Source organism: Podarcis liolepis (genome assembly GCF_965112155.1).
Source record: "Podarcis liolepis genome assembly, chromosome: 3".
Taxonomy (NCBI): Eukaryota; Metazoa; Chordata; class Lepidosauria; order Squamata; family Lacertidae; genus Podarcis; species Podarcis liolepis.
Window position 1 is genome coordinate 119,430,429 of NC_139557.1, and position 16,036 is coordinate 119,446,464.

The 16,036-nt window shown below is 43.8% G+C and overlaps 1 long non-coding RNA gene across 1 annotated transcript; it reads left to right on the forward strand.

Annotated features, from left to right (window-relative positions):
• The first annotated feature begins 3,046 nt into the window (after positions 1–3,046).
• On the forward strand, positions 3,047–10,790 carry LOC310702883. The gene is made up of 3 exons (XR_014523743.1): positions 3,047–3,609; positions 9,208–9,340; positions 10,629–10,790. It is a non-coding gene; the product is annotated as an uncharacterized lncRNA (long non-coding RNA).
• Positions 10,791–16,036: the final 5,246 nt, after the last annotated feature.

Genomic DNA, 16,036 nt, shown 5'->3' on the forward strand with positions numbered 1-16,036 from the left:
ATTCCATAAGGGTGAGAACCGAATGGGGCACATTCACATGCATCTCCTGGCCAAACGTGAACTTGCCTGTTTCTTCCACTAGTGTGGCGGTGGCAGCGACAGGCCACAGACAGGGTGGCCAGCCTTTCACTGTGGAATCTAATTGCTTGATAGTCTCAAAGGCTTCTTGTTGGGCCGGTCCCCACTCAAAGGGGTCTCTTTCCCTTCCTCTGGTAACTTCATTTAGAGGTTTTGCTAAAATTCTGAAGTTTTGGATCAGGATTCTGCAAAAGCCTGCTGCTCCACAACTTTAAGCTTGTCTTTTAGGGATATCACAATCTCTGCCTTTTTTGCAGTGACCTTTTGACAATTTCTAGATGGTCAGTATGTTCAGCAAGTTGTCTGGATAAATTAGTTAAATCTTCATCCCTTTTGTGTGAATCTTTCACTGATTTCAGCTCATTCACAAAACTTTGTTCTTTGTTTTTCTTTTAATTTTAGTAACTTGTTCAATTTCTCCTTTGCAGAGATATGTTCATCGACCTGGGATTTAAGATGGTCTGTTCCTCCTTACATTCTATTTCTGTTTCTTGCAATTTTTAGCTGATTTACTTATTTGTTCTTTAAGCAATTTAATTTGTGAGTCACACTCCATGAGTTTGTTGTTGTAAGTAACATCACAAGTATTTATTGCAGAATGAAGATCTTTAACTGTTTGGCTAGTCTCTTTGATTTGCCTAACAAATTCTTCATTCTCTTTTGTTTTACTAGCGTTTTCATTTTTTTTTTTTCCTCAGCCAGTTCTGATTTTATTGCATTTAACTGCTCAGAAAGTTCTGAAAGCTTTCTGCCTCCACTGTTCACACCTTTGGTTTGTAGATTTTTCAGTAACTGGACTTCCCTTTCAGCCTTAGACAACACTATTTCCCTGTCTTGCATTTCATCCTCTTTGCACTTGATCTGACATTTCAGAATATTAATCTGCTCAGAATACACATTTGTATTTGAAATAATAGCAGAAATTTCTTTGTCTTTCTCAGCTAAAACCTCTCTGAGGTTGTCAAATTCTCTTCCATACCTCTGGAGGTCTTGAATTAGTTGAGACCTCTCTTCTAAATGACTTGTGTTTAATCTATTAAGTCCTTCATTTGTCTGTTCAAGATCCTGTTACATTAATTCTATAGTAGCATCCTGTTTCATGGTCTTTTCTCAAAAGTGGGTATTTATTTATTTTTTCCTCTGTTAATGCAGTAATAACTGTTTACTGTTCTGTACACTCTTCTCCATAAACACTGCACTTCTTCTGGACGTCTTCCCTCTCCAAAACCTGACACGAGGGAGCTGTCCCTGTCCTCCCAAGGGGACCACCACGGCCTCTGGAACATATGGGGCTGGGGCCAGGACTTCTGCCTCGGGTCCCTGATAAATGGACTTCTTGAGACATCTTCCTGCCTGCCCTCCTCTAATTTCAGCCCTAAGGGCCATGACTTTGCAATGTTCAGTCCTGCATTTCTTCAACCAGGGGGGCAGGTTGTCATCTACAACCTTCAGCCAGTTGTCTATATAGGGGATCTGGTCAGGATGTCCCCCCTGGTCTATGCCATAGTCTCTGCTGAATCCTTTCTTGAAGTTGTTTAACATACATTGAAGGGGGATTACTGGACCTTTCAAGCCTTTCAAGCCTCCCCCCTCCCATTTTCAGTATGGCCCTGTACAGCGTCCCCACACCAAACACTCACACATTCATTTCGCAACTTTTCTCACCCAGGTGCGGTCGCCCGACTGGGAAATGGAGTACTTGTTGCTACGACCCCAGGGGAATGCCCCGGGGTAACACACATACATGCACAAAATGCCTCTCTCGTTGGACGCTTGCACGACACACTAACCACCCTGTGCCCCCCCTTTTCTCCTTCCTAATACCAAAGCGTGGGTGGTTGTCAGCAGTCAACCCTTCTACTTAATGCCACTATCCACGCTGGAGATTTGATCAGGATCTCCCTTCTCCTTAATTAAAAGGAGGATTTCCTATCCCCTCAGGGCTTGTTGCCATGTACTCACCCCAGCCGGCTGTTCTCTGCCCTGTCCTCCCAACCTCGGCTCTTCAAATCCGTTGTCCTCTGTCCCAGGATACAGCAAGAGGGTCAAGTTGCCTTCTGCCCCCCTCCGAAGAAAAGGTTCGGTGTGCACTTGGAAGCCAGGAGGTCTGTTGGCCCTCCCCTGTCTCTGCCCAGAGGGCAAGGGAGCTGCCTCCTGGTCTCTGAGGACACTTAAAGTCCTTCTGATCCGAGTCACTTTTGGCACCAGAAATGAAAGGGACATCGGTATTCAGACCAGGAATGTAAAAATCAGGCAGCAAAGTTTCTTAAAGAAAAAGTTTTTTTATTTGGATTTTTGTCCGACAAAAAGCAAATAGGGTGCATTCAGGAAAATGAAGAATGCCCACCCCTCCTTGGGGGTAGCTAACTCATATACCTTCTTGCAAAGCATAGTTCAGCCCCTTGGCATCCCTTTAGCCAATGATTGACAATTTCCTATGGTCATTGATACATATTCATTAAAGCTCAACCAATGAATAAATTTGGTGTGTCCTTTCGGTTCCAAGTTGCCTATTCCACTAGGTGGCGCTACTGGCTTATAATCTACTTAACCTCTTTAATAGTTCCAGGAAGTGCCCCTGAACCCCCCGCTTCCAAGAAATGTCCTTGTGGTTTAGCAACTTCACACCTAAGCGTTATATCTGGAGCCTGGCGGTCAGCAAACATCCTGCTACTTGCCTTTGTCAGGGGTCGTTTCTCAGAAATGGCTTAACCTCAACTGGCAAACTTCCTGCAGGGGCAAGCTAGCTGCACCCACAAGCTTGCATGCTTGCTGCCTCTGCAAAAGGTGGCAAAGTGACAAACATGAGAAAGAGAAATAGTCTTTAGCTTTCTAAAATGACTTTATGCTTTTAGCTTCTAGTTTGCTCTCTAAAATGGTGTCAGAGGTTCTTAAATGGCTTTAGAGGTCCTTAGCCTGGCTCTCCATTGGTCATCCTGACCTTCACCCCTTCATTATCATCCCTGCCTTCAGCATCGCCCTTACCTCATTGCTAACTTTCCCCACATACTCTCCAGTTATTCTGTAGGGGTTGACAGCAATAGGCTTAGCATCCCCAGTGTCGATATGATGTATAACTCCTTTATAGCTCTGCCTGGAGTGTTACTGAAAATGTCTTTATAATCTTGTAGGATCTGCTTAACCTCCACCTGCTGATTAAGGGTTAATGTAGGAGCTATCTTTATTTCTTGTAGATTGCACAATTGCTCCCCTCTCCCTTCCCAGCATGTTATATCGGCTTCATCTGATTTGTCTGCCTCAAAACAATTAACTAAATCAGCATCTTCTTTCTGTTCTTGGGCAAAACTATGTTTTTGGCTTTTTACAATGCTCTGTCTCCTTGGGCAACAGTAGCATTCCCCTCAGCATCGGGTGACGGTTGACCCCCCTTGGAGCGAGTAACTACAAAAGAACTCTGTACATGCTCTAAGAGATCCCATCCGATCAGCACAGTGGTAGGAATCTCCTCAGAAAGAGCAACCTGCCACTTCCCTGACCAATCTTGGAATTTAATATGGATTTCTGCAACTGGTAATACCTCAGGGTGTTTAGAAATTCCTTTTAATTCCATAACTTTCCCTGGAATTATTTTGGTGGGACAGATGATCTCTGGGTGGACAATAGTGACCTGAGACCCGGTGTCTTTTAACCCCAGAAATCTCTTCCCTTCAATCCAAATATCTTCCCCAGCATTTTTAAAAAGAAGATTATCTTGTTTTATAGCATAGCAATGTGCCACTTTAGCCTCCACTACTTCAGCAGGCTTCGGCCTGTCCTGACTAGCTTGGCTCTCCTCAGCTTCTTTGATACAAAAGGTTCTTCTCTGAGGGCTTATATTACCAGACTTTTCTCCTCCAGATCTACAATTAAATCTTTTGTGGCCAAATTTTCCACATCCCCAGCATTGAACTCCTTTGGGATTTGTATAGTTTGTTTTCCATCCTTTCTCCTCAGTGAGACTGGCGTTGGCTTGGGCCTTGTCATTTTGCCCTTTTGACAATGGCCTATCTCCCTTGTCTTTCTCTGAAGAGGGGTTTCCCTTTGCTTGTTGGAATTTATTTCTGTTAGTCCCCCACACTTTCCCGCCAAAACTTGGTTCATCAAACCTATGGTCCCTTATTTCGTTTATTTGGTCAACTAAGTTAGCAGCTTCTTGAAGTGATGGAGGGTGTCTTTCCTTTATAAGATATTTTAATCGGTCTCCGACATTTGAGAATAAATTACAGCTAATGACCCACTGATCCTGGCTCTAAGGATCGTCATCTTGTCCTCATCTTTCACTTGAAAGTCTTGACAAGCTCTTTCAAATGGTATAATGAAAGCCTCAGGGCAATCTTTTTCCTTAAACTCAGGAAAGCGCTTTAAATCTAACTTCACTTGAGTTGGACTACTGGTGTTATTACTATTATTTTGATTCTCCATAGCTGCTAATTCCAGTTTCCTCATTTCCAACTGAAATTGCATTCTTTCGCTCTCACTTTCAGCCCTAATTCTTTCGCTCTCCTGCTCAGCCTTATTAAGTCTTTCACTCTCCTTCTCAGCCTTAAGTCTTTCGCTCTCAGCTTTAATTCTTTCTATTTCTTGTGCAGATCTAATCTTTTCTAATTCCAATTTATATTCTTGTTCTAACTTCCATTTTACAAATCCTTCAGTGAAGTTTGGATCTCCTGCCTCAGGTTTGATATTAGTTACATTTTCTAAACTCTGCTCTACTCTCTGAGCATTTCCATTCTCCTCTCCTTCAGAGCTTTCATAAGTTGTTTCCCTCACAGGGTTTCTTATATTTTTGAGTGGCATATTGTGTGAGTGAGAATTATCAATAAATTAACAAAATACGGGAAATTTCCTCTCAGTACTGTTCTTTCTGGCTAGGCTTCTCTCAAGACTCTGGTCCCAAAGGTCTGCTATGGGTTTTCTCTCTAACCCTTCAAGCTCTACTTCCTCTGACCATGAGCCTAAACCCTCTACCAGAACAGACTTTGAGCTCTCTTTCTCTTTGTTATCTTGGCTTCGCTGATCAGAAGGTCGGTGGTTCGAATCCCTGCAACGGGATGAGCTCCCGTTGCTCGGTCCCTGCTCCTGCCAACCTAGCAGTTCGAAAGCACGTCAAAGAAAAGTAGATAAATAGGTACCACTCTGGTGGAAAGGTAAACGGTGTTTCCATGAGCTGCTCTGGTTTGCCAGAAGTGGCTTAGTCATGCTGGCCACATGACCCGGAAGCTGTATGCCAATAAAGCGAGATGAGCGCCACAGCCCCAGAGTCGGCCATGACTGGACGTAATGGTCAGGGGTCCCTTTACCTTAAGTAAGTAAATAAGTAAGTAAGTAATTAAGTAAATGGCTTAGTCATCCTCTACGGTGGAAAGGAGAAGGAAAAGGACAGGCTGGCCAATTATTGTTGTGAAAGGTGCTCTTCGTTCAGGTAACCGCAAGGGTCCAGCCAAGATTTATTTTAGGGGGGCCTATGAAGTTGTGCCTCCGTTTCTTGCTCTTCTGAATCAACTTTCCTTTCACTTGTGGACCATGGTATTTGTGCTCCCTCTACACAGGATTTGGCCTGTTACAAACCGATTATATCTGCCTCCTGTTGATGATGTCCTGCTGTCTTCACTGACATTGGGAGCTGTCCACCACTGTATAATTGTTGCAGAAGGGAACTTCTGCTTGGCGAATGAGAATCAAGCAAGTGTCCAGAGGAAAGTATCATTTCTCCTCCCCGCACCATGCCCCTCTTGTAGCATTTTTTGGATCAATCATTTTCAGGAGCCTCTGATCTGAGTAGCTTTAGGCTACCACCCTAAATGAACATCCCTTCTCGGATTTAGGCAAAGGGAGCCAGTGAACTGAGAAAATAGTTTCATTACGTAAAACTTGGAAAACTTTTATGATGCCTGCTAACATGAACAACAGGTTTCTTTACAAGTTGATGATCATTTATCTGATTCCAGTTTAACCTCCTTTAATATAGCATTTGTCTGCTATATCCATTTGAGTTTTCCATTAAAACTTTATTATTTCATCCATTATGTAAAAACTGCATCGATACAAACTCATCTCTCCTCCCTCCATCTTCCCATCCATGTCTTAGAGCCATTCTATTCCTTCAGAAACAGAAATAACCAAAACAAAACTCATTATAGTCATTATGTAGGTTAATTATACAGCCTGCAAGATTTACAGTTGTCTTAATTAGGTTTTTCATTAATTAAACAACCACTGGCAGTACAAAGTATCTCTAATGCAACCTTTTTATTACACAGAATGTCATTTTGATAGAGCAGTGAGTACTAGCTACCTGTTCCATTCCTTACACAAAGCGTCAATTACTTAAGTGGTCCCTGAATACATCGTCCTTTGATTGCAAGCTTAATTGGTTGCACAGCCAGTTGTTTTCATACCTTGTCAATTGCAAAAGACACCTATGGCAGAATCAGCCTAGGGCGGCACTTCCCGTACTGCCCTAAATGGCCGTGATATTTTCCAAAATCAGTGCTGATGATGCTGGTGCTTCTCCTCCACTGGCAGAAGCAGCAGGGCAGGAGGGGCACCCATGGGCATTCTGCCTGGTTGGGGGCTTCTGCCACCTGGAGCAGCGTCCTCACCTGCCTCAAGGCTCTGGGATCAGCCCTGTCTTTGGTTGCTTTGCTCTGTGAGGTTTTGCCAGATCCACATGGTCTAATCCTTAAATCACATGGTATTTGATTGTTTAGATTAATATTCAGTTTCATCTATTGTTTATCTCAGTGGAAAGGGATCACCATAACTGTCCATCCTAAAACTTCAATAGCTGCTGGGCATTTGCTCACTGTGATCTTCTCCCCTCCATCTTGTTTGAATAGCTGAGGATTAAAAGGTAAATGTAAAGGACCCCTGACAGTTAAGTCTAGTTAAAAAAGGAAAAAGGATGATGATGGTGATGATGATGATGATGATTGCAAGAATGAGAAAAAGGACAAGAGAGCATGTGAAGATTGCCCTTCCTTCAAGTAAGCAAAGAGTCCATCGTTTCACCTTTGAAATCTCCTTGCCCTGCATGTCCCACTCAACCTCTTCAATCAGTGGACTTGAATCTCTCTTTTTTGGAAGAACTGTTTGAAGCTATTACTACTACCAGTGCTATTTCCGGGGGGGGGGGGGATGCAGGGGTAACGCATACCCCTAAACATTTTGTGAATCTAAGTTTGGCCAGATTGAGGAGCAGTATTTCAGCATGAGTAGGAAAATGAGAGTAACCCTAAACATTTTTTAGGGGGGGGGAGCACGGGCTACTACTAAGAATAATCATTGTAGGAGGCGAGCATGTGAAAAGTCCCCTTCCTTCACGTAACCGCAAGGGTCCAGCAATGTTTTGGGGACAGGTGAGGGGTGTGTCATTTACCTGAGGGATACATCCCCCTAGCGCTGCCTATGTGGGGCATTGCATCCTCCTCATAAATGTTTCATTTGATTCAAGCTATCTCCCTCTGAAACATGAATACAGCACACCTGAATGTTTGTGATCTTCTGTGGAAACTGGTATGACTGACAGAATGCAGGAATGCCTTTGCAGAGGCACGTGATTTTGGCAACATTCTCGTCCACGTCAGCCTAAGTCACAATGTCCCAAAGAAATTAAAATTATGAAATCTACTTCTCCCTCCCAGCCCTCTCTTGGCAAGCTTTGGGGCTCCATTTGACTGAAAAGCTGGCTTTGCCACCACAATTCATCCTGAGCCATGAAGATCCTTCACCTGTGCTTGGCAGTTCTCTGTTTGCTGCTCCTGGCTTCCCCGGGTAAGGGATGGAGAGGAAGAAAGCAGAGGGACACCTGCCAGCCTATTATGGGTTGGAGGAGGGAGAGGAGTACAGTTGCTCTTCTGTGGCCTTGCAAAGGAAGCTCACTTTTCTTGCTAGAGATGTTTCTTTAGTGGTAATCTCTTTAGTGGGAATTCTTTGCATAAAAAATGTATATATCCGACAAAATTGCCTACCAAAGCGTGTCTACTAGGGAAAATATGCACTGTGTTGCTGAATTTCCCCCATTATGCCCATAACTGCTATGCAATTTCCCCTATTATAACCTATATTTTCATGCTATTGTCATGAAATTACACTTTTTCAGGTACATTTTTTAAACACATTACTTGGAGGGAGAGCTGACTTTCAGAGGACGGCTGTACTTTGATGTTCACATGTTGTCTTCATTATGGCACAGTATTATAAGGAAAAAAGGACATGGGTGACCCTGTGGTTTAAACCACTGAGCCTCTTGGGCTTGCCGATCAGAAGGTTGGCGGTTTGAATCCCAACGACGGGGTGAGCTCCCATTGCTCGGTCCCTGGTCCTGCCAACCTAGCAATTCGAAAGCACATCAAAGTGCAAGTAGATAAATAGGTACCACTCTGGCGGGAAGGTAAACAGCTTAGTCATGCTGGCCATGTGACCCGGAAGCTGTCTGTGGTCAAACGCCGGCTCCCTCAGCTTGTAAAGCGGGATGAGCACACAACCCCAGAGTTGTCTGCAACTGGAATTAACTGTCAAAACTGTCCTTTACCTTTTTTTAATATATGTAAAATGGCTTTGCATCTAAAACTGGTAAGGAAAAACAAAAGCAGCCTCTTCTTTGCTCAGTTTGGTTAGATTTTATGGAATTCTATGCAAATTTATGGAATATGTTTTACAAAATAAAATTTTGATTTGTCTATTCCACAAGTCTGCCAATAAATTTGGGGTATATAGTATCTAATTAGTGGGGAAATGTTTCTTGATGTAATATAGAGCCTTTTATTCTGGGTAGTCCTTGGGCTCTGATGGCTTCAGTTCCAGGCTTTAGTTTCTCTATAACTTATAAGCCATGTGTGCCTCACTTCTTGCTGTCGTGTTTCGTGGACTGAAACCCTCAACTCATGAGCAAATATCTGGATAAGCACATTTACCTTTTCTCCTTGTGAATGTAGCAAGGGTGGAAAACACCAGTGGCCAGTGGCAAGGGGTGGGGTGGGGGGTAGGAGTTGGGATGTCACAGCACCCAGAGAGTCACATAGCCACTCCTGTTCAAAGGGCTGTGGAGTTGTTCCTCTCTTTCATCCAGTTGTGATTTAACTTCCTTCTCCCCAGTGGACAGTTATGTTTGTTTCTCTCTTTGTACAGGATCTTCACAGTACCAGGAACCAAAGAATAGAAGGCAATGCCATAATGCCAATGGTACTTGCTACCCTACACGTTGTCCCAATAATTATAAAAGGATTGGAAGGTGTATTTATAATTCTCCCTGTTGCCAAAGGTAATTTCAGCTTACCAAAAGAGAATTACACCTCCTACCCCTCTCCCATTACCCCCTGGATTGATCATTTTAAGTACCCAATTCAGCGTCCCCCAAACTGATCATCCTTTGCCTGCAAGCTCAATTGCTCCATTGCAAAAATAAAAATAAAATACCTATGCCAGAATCAGCCAAGGGTTGCACATCCCATTTTACCGCTTGATGCAAAATGCTAATTGCTGCTTGGCCATTCCGCCAGCAAGGCTCCTAAGCCCATCTTCCTGATCCTCCTGCCATGGCCTGATCTGCCGCTGACACACACCATACCCTGTTGATTGCAGGCACAAAAGCGGCACTTCTATTGTTGCCCATTTTAAGCAAGATGGTGCTGAGTTCTTTCACCACAGGCAGAACCAGCGGGGCAGGAGGGGCACCAATGGGTTTATAGTCTGAGGGGCTTCTGCCAGCAGAAGCAGGGTCCTCACCTGCCTCATGGCTGGTCCAGCTGTCTTTGGCCCCTTCGCCCTCTGAGCTTAGGCCAGATCTCCTTTGCCAAATGCCTAAACCACACCGTATGGGCACATTTAATTTGTTGTGCACCTTCATCCATTGTTTATCTCAGTGCCTAAGGGATGTCTATTCTGCAGCTTTAACAGATGCTGTGCACTTACTCTGTGTGGTGTCCTGCCCTCCCCCGTCTAAGATTACCTCAGTTTCACATCCCATACATTCCATGCAAATCTCCCACTTTCAGTTCCAAGCAGATTCATTCTTATTTTATCTTTTAATTAAAGAACTTGAGGCAGTAGACTTTTGTCTTGGGTCCTGGCAGAGAAATTAGCAACTGGACTGAAGGAATCCTAGGGTGCCAGTATCTCTCCTGTTTCTCAAAACATTGTCACAAACTGGTGAGCAAGCTTCCTGTTAACCCAGAACTCTTCCTCAGGGCCACAAAGACAAGAAATCCCTGCCGTGCATAACATCCAGTCTGCAGGAGAATATTGGAGACCTTGAAAGCTTGCTCACTATTCTGTGACATATTTAATTGTACCTAGAAAAGAAAGTCCCCCAAGGCTAAGGATGGGCAAGAGATTGGGTTCAATTCTCATTGAAAGGTGAATCTATGTAATTCATAGTTACTGGAATTGAAAAACTGAAACAGACCTATCCCTACCCAATGGCTTATTATCATGAAATCTTTCTTGTGGTCCAACATGCCTTGCTTTGTGTTTTCGTGTCTTAAGCATGATCGCGTTCCTATGAAACTGAGTTAACTGTTGTCTTTTTGTTGCTGGTTTCTACATTTTAGACGGGAGGAGTGATAGATGCCTTTGAAAAGTGGAAGATGCTCCCTCTCTTTGAGAGCCACTGGATCCCGCTTGATCCCTAGCTAGGGACTTCTTCTCCAAAGCATCCAGATTGAAAAAGCAACATTTTCAAGGCTTACATGAGCTTGTGCCTTGCAATAAAAGCACATCCAAAAGCCTTTTCCCCTCTGTTTTTCATTTCTAAGCATGAGTGTTCTTGCTAGTGAAGCCAAAATGGCACCTTACATCCATGAGACGGAGGTGTCAGCAGGCATGGTTGTGCAGAGGCCTAAGACATCATTACAAAGGAAAACTAAAAGGAGGCGAGGATCTCTCAAAACAGTCTAGCGAGTAGGACTGGACCACAATGTGGAAAATGAAGAGTGACAAAATATGGAGGGTGGAATGAGAGGGAGAAGAAATTCTGTTCAGTTTCCCTTTAAATGGTAACCAAACTGAGTTGCACTCTTTGAAAAAGTATGCCAATTGAAATATAGCCATCCTTCCAAATTCACAGGTCTTTGAATTTTGGAGTTAATAAACTGACCAGACCAGATCTGGAAATTGCCTCTTATAGATTCTAGGCCCCTCCAGCCACAGAATTACAGGATGGGAAGTAGCCCAGGCTTTTACAGAAACTAACTCCACAAAGCCCACTCATTACAGTATATTAGGCATAATTGCATGCACATGTGCCTACCAGGCAGAATTCTTCATCCTAGGATCCCATGGCATCCAGTCGGGTGAGATAAGAGAATGCACATCCATTCCTCTCTATGGCAACAGAGCTCACTCTTTTAAGATTTAAATGGTGGGTATTTAGCTGAATGGCTATACATATAACTTAATCCGTTCCGGAAGTGCGTTCCAAAACTAAGGTGCCCTTTCCCATAGAAATGAATGCAAAATGGATCAATCCATTCCAGACTTTTAAAAACAACGCCTAAAACATCAATTTAACATGAATTTTACTATCTAATGAGAGCATTGTTTCATAAAGTGAAAACAATCAACAATGTACTGCCAACCCACAATCAGTAGCTGAACTGTGTTTCAAACAGTCAGAAAAACAATTCCAAAACAGTGCCTCAAAAACAAAAAGGCAAAATAAATAGGAAAAAAGACAGTCCTCAGCATAACACTCGTAATGCAAGCGTAACACTCAAAATAGAGCAAAACTCCAAGAGAGAGAAGTGTGAGGAGGAGGAAGATGTAAAACAGGATGAAAGCTAAGGTGTATCAGCCTAAACAACAAAGACATTCAGAGGTCCGCTGAGAGGGGAGGAACCACACCACTCTAAGGGTGAATCAACAAACGGGGAGAAATGTCGGGAAATCTACTGCTGAGATGTGAAACTGTCATTTTTCCAACTTGGCATACAGCCAGTGTAGCCTTATTGGAGTTCACCGACTGGGTCTGCGTTGCTCCGGGAAAGGAGAAAGGAAGTCAAATGACACCGAGTTGGTTCAAAGAAAGAGTTTATTTTGCTCTCTGGATAGCAGAAGGCAGTTGCGTGATCAAGTCCACAGCAAGTCCAAAGAAATGACAAGTTTCATGCAGTGTATATATATCCTCCAGGCATCCTCTCCCCCTTCCCCAGCCACGTCAACTTGTATACGCAGGTTGACATCACATATGTTCCTGCTCTGGTACTCTCAACCATAAAAGGATCTTCCTCTTCCTACTCTTGTCTGGGAAGATGTCATAATCTCCAGGAACACGCTTTGGGTGTTTTTCCTGGATGTTGGTCTTGCGCGTATTTTGTGGTCAGCACTCAAGATAAAGTTCTGACGTGTTTTCTTTGTTCCCTTAGAGAGCCAAGGCCATCCCTTGCCGTGACTGATAAAGGAGAGAGCTCGTTTATGTTTTTGCTCAACAGCTCAAGTTTTACGCACTTAAAAGTGCTCTCTTTTGAAAAAACAAAAAGGGGGGTGAGTCAGTTTTAAACTTACTACACAGAAACCCATTCCTTCATTCCCTCCTCTTCTTTTGGACAGCCTTATGGCTCGTCCCAAGGCACGGGCTGGTATTCTCATGTCAGTGTTATAATCTGGGGCCGAATCATTCGTGACATCATTTTACGCATCATATTTTGCAAGCATTGCATTTAAGCAGGGTATACAGGAGCAGAAAAGAAGCAAGATTAGTCCATTAACATCATTACAAGTCCTCTAAGCCACTCAGTCAACCAAGACATGTCCCATCCGTTCCAGGTAGAGACAGGAACATGGGTTACTTTCTCTCTTTCTGTTGCCAGGTGTCAAATAGCTACACCATGGTTAGAGATGTTAAAGCAACAGGCTCCTTCTGTCAAATTTAACGCAACACAAAATCTGGCGGAACCCAAAATCGGGCCAGCCTAACCTCTCTGTGGAATACGTTTTTAAAAATAATATTTAGATTTGTCTCTTCCACAAGTCTCTCAAGAAATTTGGCGCATGTAGCGTCTAATTAGTGGGAAAGGTTTTTTGATGCATTTAGAAGAGCCTTTTTTCTGGGTAGTCCTTGAGTCTCTGATGAGTACAATTACAGGCTTTAGTTTCTCTATAACTCATAAGCCATGCATGCCTCACTTCTTGTATGAGAAGGAGGTGTCAGCAGGCATGGTTGTGCAGAGGCATAAAACGTCCCCCCTCCACCTTGTTTAGATAGCTCAGGATCTAAGATAGCTCCCATATATTCCATGCAAAGTGTCCCACTTTCAGTTCCAAGCACCTTTGGCCTGAAAGTACCAGGACTGGACCTGAACCTGTTGCCCTTTGGATGTTTCTGATCTGGGGATGCCATCAACCCCAATCTACAGCCATACTGACAGCGACTCCAGGGGGTTTTAAACAGAAGAGTGAAGCGGCTTCAGAAACAGGGTTGGGAAGGAGAAAGGGGGATTTGTCATCTTCTAGGGTGGAAAGGAGAAAGGGAAGGACAGGCTGGCCAATTATTATGGGGTGCAGAGTGGGAAATGGCAGGTGGAGGAAGCAGAGAAGCAGAGCCCCTCCAGTTTTGAATTATTTTTAAAGTTGTCTTGAGTCCTGTTTGAAAAAGGTGTCTGGGAGATATGGTGGTGGTGAGTTAGGAAGAGGAGGAGGAGGAGACATGTGAAAATTGCCCTTCCTTCAAGTAAGCTGAAGAGTCCATCAATTCACCTTTGAAATCTCCTTGCCCTGCATGTGCCCACTCAACCTCTTCAATTGGTTGACTTGGATATTTTTTTCAAAGAACTGTTTGATGCTATTGTGACTACAACTAATAATAATTTTGGGATATGAGCCTGTGAAAATGCTCTTCCTTCAGGTAACTGCAAGGATCCAGCAATCTGGTGGGGACAGGTGAAGCGTGAGTTATTTACCTGAGGGATAAATCCCCTGGGCATTGTATCCTCCTCATAAAATTTTCATTTGAACCAAGCTATTTCATTCTGAAACATGACTGCAGCAGATCTGGATGTTAAAATCCCCTAGGACAACCAAACTAGGTGTCCCCAGGAAGCCGCTCAGGCAGGGAATCCTTGGTGCAGCGGGGAGGTCAGTACACCAAAAGAAATCCTGTACTGCCCCTATTGCACAACTCCGAGAACATGAACTCAGAAAACTGGGTCTTCACAATAGGACACCTGGTGCAGACTAACGACTTCCTAAAAATCCTGGGGAAGCCAGGAGCAGCAAAGAGAGAACTGCCAAGCATAGGTGAAGGATCTTCAGGGCTCAGGATGAGTTGACGTGGCAAAGCAAAGCCGAATGCCAGCTTTTAAGCCAAATGGAGCCCCAAAGGTCGCCAAGAGAAGGCAGGGAGAGAGCAGGAGATAACATTTCAGTCAGGAGCAGCAACGTTCTAAGATTTCATCAGCTACATACTCAGAGTCCTGGTGGACTGTTTTGATATAATTTTGATTTATTCAGAGAATCTAGAACAGCATATACATCATATGAAAGATGTTCTTCAGAGGTTGAAAAAATGTGCTTCAGAGTTGAAAAAATAACAGTTCCACTTCTCAACAGTAGATTTCCCGACATTTCTCCCCCTGTGTGTAGATTCACCCTTAGAGTGGTATGCTTCCTCCACTCTCAGCGGACCTCTGAATCTCTTTGTTCTTTAGGCTGGTACATCTTAGCTTTCACCCTGTTTTACATCTTCCTGCTCCTCTTCACACTTCTCTCTTGGACTTTAGGATTAGAAGTCACCTCCAAACTCTACGCTAGGAGATCAAAGGAGAAACAGGCCAGCCACAGCACAGATGGGCAAGAGAGGCCAGCAGGCTGTGGCCTTCAGGGCAGGACACAAGGGGGAAGAGTTGGGGACACTGAATTATAGTTGTGATTCTTGGAAGAAGAGAAACAGATGGAGTCTCCCCATTGCTTTCTCCATATAGGGTCCCTTGCTGTTCTCAAGAAATCCTCCCAAATTCCTTCCATGAAAATAGGGACATCCTGTTTTATTATGAATAATAATTTTACTACAGTGGTACCTCCAGTTACAAACGCCTCAGGTTAGAAACATTTCTGGTTACAAACTTCGCTAACCTGGAAGAGTTACCACGCGTTGAGAACTTTGCCCCGGGATGAGAATGGAAATCGTGTGCCGGCAGCGCGGCGGCAGCAAGAGGCCCCATTAGCGAAAGCACACCTCTAGTTAAGAACAGTTTCAGGTTAAGAATGGATCGCCAGAAATAATTAAGTTTGTAACTAGAGGTACCATTGAAGGAATGGGTTTCCCAAACCCAAAACTGACAGTGCAGGCAGTTTGAAACTGCACCAAAATCCCTATTTTACCTGAGCTAAAATGCTTTAACTTGAGCTCTTGAGCCAAAACCCAGCTGTATAAACAAGTGCTCAAAGTTCTCTCTCTTATCAGTCTATGAAGGCTGGTAATGACGGATGGCTTTGTCCATTCCAGAGTGGAACAGGGATGACACTCTGGGCCTTATCTTACATCCTGACCACAAAGAGCACAAAGATGCACAGACCTAGTCCGGGAACAGCGCCAGAGTGTGTTCTTGGAGTTGGTGACCTCTTGCTCCAAGAGTAGAAGAACAGAAATACCCTTTTATGGTCAGAAGTACAGGAAGGAATACCCTTTTATGGTTAAAAATACCGGAGCAGGAACATATGTGATGTCAACCTGCGTGTATAGGCTGACGTGGTTGGATTCCTGGGGAAGGAGGGAGAGGGTGCCAGGAGGATATATATACTGCATGAAATTTCTCATTTCTTTGGACTTGCTGTGGACTGACCACGCAAGTGCCTTTCTGCTTTTCCGGAGAGCAGAAATAAAGAACTCTTTCTCTGAACCAACCCTCGGTGTCATTGGACATCCTTACTCCTGTCCGGGAGCAACACAGAGCCCACCAATCAGTAAAGTCTAATAAGGCACACCACTGTATTTATACCCCACCCATCTTAAGTGTAGTCAGGA